The following is a 9,136-nucleotide window of genomic DNA, read 5'->3' as shown; positions in this document are numbered from 1 at the left end:
ACAATGTGTCTAGCTTAGTGGTCTAATCACCACACCGTGGTGTTGTTGTTGAGTGATTCACTTGGGGCCTTGACAATGTGTCTAGCTTAGTGGTCTAATCACCAATATTTAACAGGCGACGTTTCGGGTAACGGACCTTTATCGCACGGTGCACGACCGGCGAGAATCGATATCCGGTGAGCGTCTGTGGCATCGATTAAACGGGAATAGGCCGATTCTAAAGGAATCTACAACCTTCGATTCCTTTACTCTCGATTTAAAGAGTCGATTCTTGGCGCGCGAGCGTCACTATTCTACTCACGCAGCGCGGCTTGGTGGTGGAGGTTTTTATTTTTAAAAGTTTTAACTTTCACGTCTCGTTAAGTTGCTTTAGGAGTCTGTAGTTGTACGAAGTATACCGCAAGGCGTACAGGCCGCAACAATCGAGGCGACTCCTGCGCCTACAATCGCCGGCGGATCAAAGCATCGCGAAGGTTGATTTGGGCCTAACTCTATCATCATCTGTGCCAGACGTCACGATCATCATCATCATTACAGAGAGATTGTTCACGATCATCATTACAGAGAGAGATTGTTCACGATCATCATCATTACAGAGAGAGATTGTTCACGATCATCATCATTACAGAGAGAGATTGTTCACGATCATCATCATCATTACAGAGAGAGATTGTTCACGATCATCATCATTACAGAGAGAGATTGTTCACGATCATCATTACAGAGAGAGAGATTGTTCACGATCATCATCATTATGGAGAGAGAGATTGTTCACGATCAGCATTATTACAGAGAGAGATTGTTCACGATCATCATCATTACAGAGAGACATTGTTCACGATCATCATCATCATTACAGAGAGAGATTGTTCACGATCATCATCATCATTACAGAGAGACATTGTTCACGATCATCATCATCATCATTACAGAGAGAGATTGTTGAGTGATTCACTTGGGGCCTTGACAATGCGTCTAGCTTAATGGTCTAATCACCACACCTTGGTGTTGTTGTTGAGTGATTCACTTGGGGCCTTGACAATGCGTCTAGCTTAGTGGTCTAATCACCACACCTTGGTGTTGTTGTTGAGTGATTCACTTGGGGCCTTGACAATGTGTCTAGCTTAGTGGTCTAATCACCACACCGTGGTGTTGTTGTTGTTGAGTGATTCACTTGGGGCCTTGACAATGCGTCTAGCTTAGTGGTCTAATCACCACACCGTGTTGGTGTTGTTGTTGAGTGATTCACTTGGGGCCTTGACAATGTGTCTAGCTTAGTGGTCTAATCACCACACCTTGGTGTTGTTGTTGAGTGATTCACTTGGGGCCTTGACAATGTGTCTAGCTTAGTGGTCTAATCACCACACCTTGGTGTTGTTGTTGTTGAGTGATTCACTTGGGGCCTTGACAATGTGTCTAGCTTAGTGGTCTAATCACCACACCGTGTTGTTGTTGAGTGATTCACTTGGGGCCTTGACAATGTGTCTAGCTTAGTGTTCTAATCACCACACTGTGTTGTTGTTGTTGTTGAGTGATTCACTTGGGGCCTTGACAATGTGTCTAGCTTAGTGGTCTAATCACCACACCTTGGTGTTGTTGTTGTTGAGTGATTCACTTGGGGCCTTGACAATGTGTCTAGCTTAGTGGTCTAATCACCACACCGTGGTGTTGTTGTTGTTGAGTGATTCACTTGGGGCCTTGACAATGCGTCTAGCTTAGTGGTCTAATCACCACACCGTGGTGTTGTTGTTGTTGAGTGATTCACTTGGGGCCTTGACAATGCGTCTAGCTTAATGGTCTAATCACCACACCTTGGTGTTGTTGTTGAGTGATTCACTTGGGGCCTTGACAATGCGTCTAGCTTAGTGGTCTAATCACCACACCTTGGTGTTGTTGTTGAGTGATTCACTTGGGGCCTTGACAATGTGTCTAGCTTAGTGGTCTAATCACCACACCTTGGTGTTGTTGTTGTTGTTGAGTGATTCACTTGGGGCCTTGACAATGTGTCTAGCTTAGTGGTCTAATCACCACACCTTGGTGTTGTTGTTGTTGAGTGATTCACTTGGGGCCTTGACAATGTGTCTAGCTTAGTGGTCTAATCACCACACAGTGTTGTTGTTGTTGTTGAGTGATTCACTTGGGGCCTTGACAATGTGTCTAGCTTAGTGGTCTAATCACCACACAGTGTTGTTGTTGTTGTTGAGTGATTCACTTGGGGCCTTGACAATGCGTCTAGCTTAGTGGTCTAATCACCACACCGTGGTGTTGTTGTTGTTGTTGGTGAGTAATTCACTTGGGGCCTTGACAATGTGTCTAGCTTAGTGGTCTAATCACCACACCGTGTTGTTGAGTGATTCACTTGGGGCCTTGACAATGTGTCTAGCTTAGTGGCCTAATCACCACACAGTGTTGTTGTTGTTGAGTGATTCACTTGGGGCCTTGACAATGTGTCTAGCTTAGTGGTCTAATCACCACACCTTGTTGTTGTTGAGTGATTCACTTGGGGCCTTGACAATGTGTCTAGCTTAGTGGTCTAATCACCACACCGTGGTGTTGTTGTTGAGTGATTCACTTGGGGCCTTGACAATGTGTCTAGCTTAGTGGTCTAATCACCACACAGTGTTGTTGTTGTTGAGTGATCCACTTGGGGCCTTGACAATGTGTCTAGCTTAGTGGTCTAATCACCACACCGTGGTGTTGTTGTTGTTGAGTGATTCACTTGGGGCCTTGACAATGTGACTAGCTTAGTGGTCTAATCACCACACCGTGTAGTTGTTGTTGAGTGATTCACTTGGGGCCTTGACAATGTGTCTAGCTTAGTGGTCTAATCACCACACCATGTTGTTGTTGAGTGATTCACTTGGGGCCTTGACAATGTGTCTAGCTTAGTGGTCTAATCACCACACCATGTTGTTGAGTGATTCACTTGGGGCCTTGACAATGTGTCTAGCTTAGTGGTCTAATCACCACACAGTGTTGTTGTTGTTGAGTGATTCACTTGGGGCCTTGACAATGTGTCTAGCTTAGTGGTCTAATCACCACACCGTGTTGTTGTTGTTGTTGAGTGATTCACTTGGGGCCTTGACAATGTGTCTAGCTTAGTGGTCTAATCACCACACTGTGTAGTTGTTGTTGAGTGATTCACTTGGGGCCTTGACAATGTGTCTAGCTTAGTGGTCTAATCACCACACCATGTTGTTGTTGAGTGATTCACTTGGGACCTTGACAATGTGTCTAGCTTAGTGGTCTAATCACCACACCGTGGTGTTGTTGTTGTTGAGTGATTCACTTGGGGCCTTGACAATGTGTCTAGCTTAGTGGTCTAATCACCAGACCGTGTTGTTGTTGTTGATTGATTCACTTGGGGCCTTGACAATGCGTCTAGCTTAGTGGTCTAATCACCACACCGTGGTGTTCTTGTTGTTGTTGAGTGATTCACTTGGGGCCTTGACAATGTGTCTAGCTTAGTGGTCTAATCACCACACCGTGGTGTTGTTGTTGAGTGATTCACTTGGGGCCTTGACAAGGTGTCTAGCTTAGTGGTCTAATCACCACACCGTGTTGTTTTGTTGTTGTTGAGTGATTCACTTGGGGCCTTGACAATGCGTCTAGCTTAGTGGTCTAATCACCACACCTTGGTGTTGTTGTTGTTGAGTGATTCACTAGGGGCCTTGACAATGCGTCTAGCTTAGTGGTCTAATCACCACACCTTGGTGTTGTTGTTGAGTGATTCACTTGGGGCCTTGACAATGTGTCTAGCTTAGTGGTTTAATCACCACACCTTGGTGTTGTTGTTGTTGAGTGATTCACTTGGGGCCTTGACAATGTGTCTAGCTTAGTGGTCTAATCACCACACCTTGGTGTTGTTGTTGTTGAGTGATTCACTTGGGGCCTTGACAATGCGTCTAGCTTAGTGGTCTAATCACCACACCGTGGTGTTGTTGTTGTTGGTGAGTAATTCACTTGGGGCCTTGACAATGTGTCTAGCTTAGTGGTCTAATCACCACACCGTGTTGTTGAGTGATTCACTTGGGGCCTTGACAATGTGTCTAGCTTAGTGGCCTAATCACCACACAGTGTTGTTGTTGTTGTTGAGTGATTCACTTGGGGCCTTGACAATGTGTCTAGCTTAGTGGTCTAATCACCACACCTTGTTGTTGTTGAGTGATTCACTTGGGGCCTTGACAATGTGTCTAGCTTAGTGGTCTAATCACCACACCGTGGTGTTGTTGTTGAGTGATTCACTTGGGGCCTTGACAATGTGTCTAGCTTAGTGGTCTAATCACCACACAGTGTTGTTGTTGTTGAGTGATCCACTTGGGGCCTTGACAATGTGTCTAGCTTAGTGGTCTAATCACCACACCGTGGTGTTGTTGTTGTTGAGTGATTCACTTGGGGCCTTGACAATGTGTCTAGCTTAGTGGTCTAATCACCACACCGTGTAGTTGTTGTTGAGTGATTCACTTGGGGCCTTGACAATGTGTCTAGCTTAGTGGTCTAATCACCACACCATGTTGTTGTTGAGTGATTCACTTGGGGCCTTGACAATGTGTCTAGCTTAGTGGTCTAATCACCACACCGTGTTGTTGAGTGATTCACTTGGGGCCTTGACAATGTGTCTAGCTTAGTGGTCTAATCACCACACAGTGTTGTTGTTGTTGAGTGATTCACTTGGGGCCTTGACAATGTGTCTAGCTTAGTGGTCTAATCACCACACTGTGTTGTTGTTGTTGAGTGATTCACTTGGGGCCTTGACAATGTGTCTAGCTTAGTGGTCTAATCACCACACCATGTTGTTGTTGAGTGATTCACTTGGGACCTTGACAATGTGTCTAGCTTAGTGGTCTAATCACCACACCGTGGTGTTGTTGTTGTTGAGTGATTCACTTGGGGCCTTGACAATGTGTCTAGCTTAGTGGTCGAATCACCAGACCGTGTTGTTGTTGTTGATTGATTCACTTGGGGCCTTGACAATGCGTCTAGCTTAGTGGTCTAATCACCACACCGTGGTGTTCTTGTTGTTGTTGAGTGATTCACTTGGGGCCTTGACAATGTGTCTAGCTTAGTGGTCTAATCACCACACCGTGGTGTTGTTGTTGAGTGATTCACTTGGGGCCTTGACAATGTGTCTAGCTTAGTGGTCTAATCACCACACCGTGTTGTTTTGTTGTTGTTGAGTGATTCACTTGGGGCCTTGACAATGCGTCTAGCTTAGTGGTCTAATCACCACACCTTGGTGTTGTTGTTGTTGAGTGATTCACTAGGGGCCTTGACAATGCGTCTAGCTTAGTGGTCTAATCACCACACCTTGGTGTTGTTGTTGAGTGATTCACTTGGGGCCTTGACAATGTGTCTAGCTTAGTGGTTTAATCACCACACCTTGGTGTTGTTGTTGTTGAGTGATTCACTTGGGGCCTTGACAATGTGTCTAGCTTAGTGGTCTAATCACCACACCTTGGTGTTGTTGTTGTTGAGTGATTCACTTGGGGCCTTGACAATGCGTCTAGCTTAGTGGTCTAATCACCACACCGTGGTGTTGTTGTTGTTGGTGAGTAATTCACTTGGGGCCTTGACAATGTGTCTAGCTTAGTGGTCTAATCACCACACCGTGTTGTTGAGTGATTCACTTGGGGCCTTGACAATGTGTCTAGCTTAGTGGCCTAATCACCACACAGTGTTGTTGTTGTTGTTGAGTGATTCACTTGGGGCCTTGACAATGTGTCTAGCTTAGTGGTCTAATCACCACACCTTGTTGTTGTTGAGTGATTCACTTGGAGCCTTGACAATGTGTCTAGCTTAGTGGTCTAATCACCACACCGTGGTGTTGTTGTTGAGTGATTCACTTGGGGCCTTGACAATGTGTCTAGCTTAGTGGTCTAATCACCACACCTTGGTGTTGTTGTTGAGTGATTCACTTGGGGCCTTGACAATGTGTCTAGCTTAGTGGTTTAATCACCACACCTTGGTGTTGTTGTTGTTGAGTGATTCACTTGGGGCCTTGACAATGTGTCTAGCTTAGTGGTCTAATCACCACACCTTGGTGTTGTTGTTGTTGAGTGATTCACTTGGGGCCTTGACAATGCGTCTAGCTTAGTGGTCTAATCACCACACCGTGGTGTTGTTGTTGTTGGTGAGTAATTCACTTGGGGCCTTGACAATGTGTCTAGCTTAGTGGTCTAATCACCACACCGTGTTGTTGAGTGATTCACTTGGGGCCTTGACAATGTGTCTAGCTTAGTGGCCTAATCACCACACAGTGTTGTTGTTGTTGTTGAGTGATTCACTTGGGGCCTTGACAATGTGTCTAGCTTAGTGGTCTAATCACCACACCTTGTTGTTGTTGAGTGATTCACTTGGGGCCTTGACAATGTGTCTAGCTTAGTGGTCTAATCACCACACCGTGGTGTTGTTGTTGAGTGATTCACTTGGGGCCTTGACAATGTGTCTAGCTTAGTGGTCTAATCACCACACAGTGTTGTTGTTGTTGAGTGATCCACTTGGGGCCTTGACAATGTGTCTAGCTTAGTGGTCTAATCACCACACCGTGGTGTTGTTGTTGTTGAGTGATTCACTTGGGGCCTTGACAATGTGTCTAGCTTAGTGGTCTAATCACCACACCGTGTAGTTGTTGTTGAGTGATTCACTTGGGGCCTTGACAATGTGTCTAACTTAGTGGTCTAATCACCACACCATGTTGTTGTTGAGTGATTCACTTGGGGCCTTGACAATGTGTCTAGCTTAGTGGTCTAATCACCACACCGTGTTGTTGAGTGATTCACTTGGGGCCTTGACAATGTGTCTAGCTTAGTGGTCTAATCACCACACAGTGTTGTTGTTGTTGAGTGATTCACTTGGGGCCTTGACAATGTGTCTAGCTTAGTGGTCTAATCACCACACTGTGTTGTTGTTGTTGAGTGATTCACTTGGGGCCTTGACAATGTGTCTAGCTTAGTGGTCTAATCACCACACCATGTTGTTGTTGAGTGATTCACTTGGGACCTTGACAATGTGTCTAGCTTAGTGGTCTAATCACCACACCGTGGTGTTGTTGTTGTTGAGTGATTCACTTGGGGCCTTGACAATGTGTCTAGCTTAGTGGTCTAATCACCAGACCGTGTTGTTGTTGTTGATTGATTCACTTGGGGCCTTGACAATGCGTCTAGCTTAGTGGTCTAATCACCACACCGTGGTGTTCTTGTTGTTGTTGAGTGATTCACTTGGGGCCTTGACAATGTGTCTAGCTTAGTGGTCTAATCACCACACTGTGGTGTTGTTGTTGAGTGATTCACTTGGGGCCTTGACAATGTGTCTAGCTTAGTGGTCTAATCACCACACCGTGTTGTTTTGTTGTTGTTGAGTGATTCACTTGGGGCCTTGACAATGCGTCTAGCTTAGTGGTCTAATCACCACACCTTGGTGTTGTTGTTGTTGAGTGATTCACTAGGGGCCTTGACAATGCGTCTAGCTTAGTGGTCTAATCACCACACCTTGGTGTTGTTGTTGAGTGATTCACTTGGGGCCTTGACAATGTGTCTAGCTTAGTGGTTTAATCACCACACCTTGGTGTTGTTGTTGTTGAGTGATTCACTTGGGGCCTTGACAATGTGTCTAGCTTAGTGGTCTAATCACCACACCTTGGTGTTGTTGTTGTTGAGTGATTCACTTGGGGCCTTGACAATGCGTCTAGCTTAGTGGTCTAATCACCACACCGTGGTGTTGTTGTTGTTGGTGAGTAATTCACTTGGGGCCTTGACAATGTGTCTAGCTTAGTGGTCTAATCACCACACCGTGTTGTTGAGTGATTCACTTGGGGCCTTGACAATGTGTCTAGCTTAGTGGCCTAATCACCACACAGTGTTGTTGTTGTTGTTGAGTGATTCACTTGGGGCCTTGACAATGTGTCTAGCTTAGTGGTCTAATCACCACACCTTGTTGTTGTTGAGTGATTCACTTGGGGCCTTGACAATGTGTCTAGCTTAGTGGTCTAATCACCACACCGTGGTGTTGTTGTTGAGTGATTCACTTGGGGCCTTGACAATGTGTCTAGCTTAGTGGTCTAATCACCACACAGTGTTGTTGTTGTTGAGTGATCCACTTGGGGCCTTGACAATGTGTCTAGCTTAGTGGTCTAATCACCACACCGTGGTGTTGTTGTTGTTGAGTGATTCACTTGGGGCCTTGACAATGTGTCTAGCTTAGTGGTCTAATCACCACACCGTGTAGTTGTTGTTGAGTGATTCACTTGGGGCCTTGACAATGTGTCTAGCTTAGTGGTCTAATCACCACACCATGTTGTTGTTGAGTGATTCACTTGGGGCCTTGACAATGTGTCTAGCTTAGTGGTCTAATCACCACACCGTGTTGTTGAGTGATTCACTTGGGGCCTTGACAATGTGTCTAGCTTAGTGGTCTAATCACCACACAGTGTTGTTGTTGTTGAGTGATTCACTTGGGGCCTTGACAATGTGTCTAGCTTAGTGGTCTAATCACCACACCGTGTTGTTGTTGTTGTTGAGTGATTCACTTGGGGCCTTGACAATGTGTCTAGCTTAGTGGTCTAATCACCACACCGTGTAGTTGTTGTTGAGTGATTCACTTGGGGCCTTGACAATGTGTCTAGCTTAGTGGTCTAATCACCACACCATGTTGTTGTTGAGTGATTCACTTGTGGCCTTGACAATGTGTCTAGCTTAGTGGTCTAATCACCACACTGTGTTGTTGTTGTTGAGTGATTCACTTGGGACCTTGACAATGTGTCTAGCTTAGTGGTCTAATCACCACACCATGGTGTTGTTGTTGTTGAGTGATTCACTTGGGGCCTTGACAATGTGTCTAGCTTAGTGGTCTAATCACCACACCGTGTTGTTTTGTTGTTGTTGAGTGATTCACTTGGGGCCTTGACAATGTGTCTAGCTTAGTGGTCTAATCACCACACCGTGGTGTTGTTGTTGTTGTTGAGTGATTCACTTGGGGCCTTGACAATGTGTCTAGCTTAGTGGTCTAATCACCAGACCGTGTTGTTGTTGTTGATTGATTCACTTGGGGCCTTGACAATGCGTCTAGCTTAGTGGTCTAATCACCACACCGTGGTGTTCTTGTTGTTGTTGAGTGATTCACTTGGGGCCTTGACAATGTG

General features: G+C 45.5%; 1 protein-coding gene across 2 annotated transcripts in view; it reads left to right on the top strand.

Moving 5' to 3' along the window:
• The first annotated feature begins 241 nt into the window (after window positions 1–241).
• The window catches only part of LOC142922434 (uncharacterized), a 33,042-nt gene continuing 24,147 nt past the window's right edge, over window positions 242–9,136 (top strand). For both annotated transcript variants that reach the window (XM_076063237.1, XM_076063236.1), the window contains exon 1: window positions 242–473. The gene's annotated coding sequence lies outside the window, so the exon portion shown is untranslated. The remainder of the gene's footprint in view (window positions 474–9,136) is intronic.

The sequence above is a fragment of the Petromyzon marinus genome, unplaced genomic scaffold (assembly GCF_048934315.1).
Source record: "Petromyzon marinus isolate PM22_M1 ecotype Great Lakes invasive population unplaced genomic scaffold, UKy_Petmar_22M1.pri1.0 PM_G_Scaffold_95, whole genome shotgun sequence".
Taxonomy (NCBI): domain Eukaryota; kingdom Metazoa; phylum Chordata; class Hyperoartia; order Petromyzontiformes; family Petromyzontidae; genus Petromyzon; species Petromyzon marinus.
The sequence above is the reverse complement of the archived record's forward strand: the minus strand, read 5'-3'. Positions and strand labels throughout refer to the sequence as shown.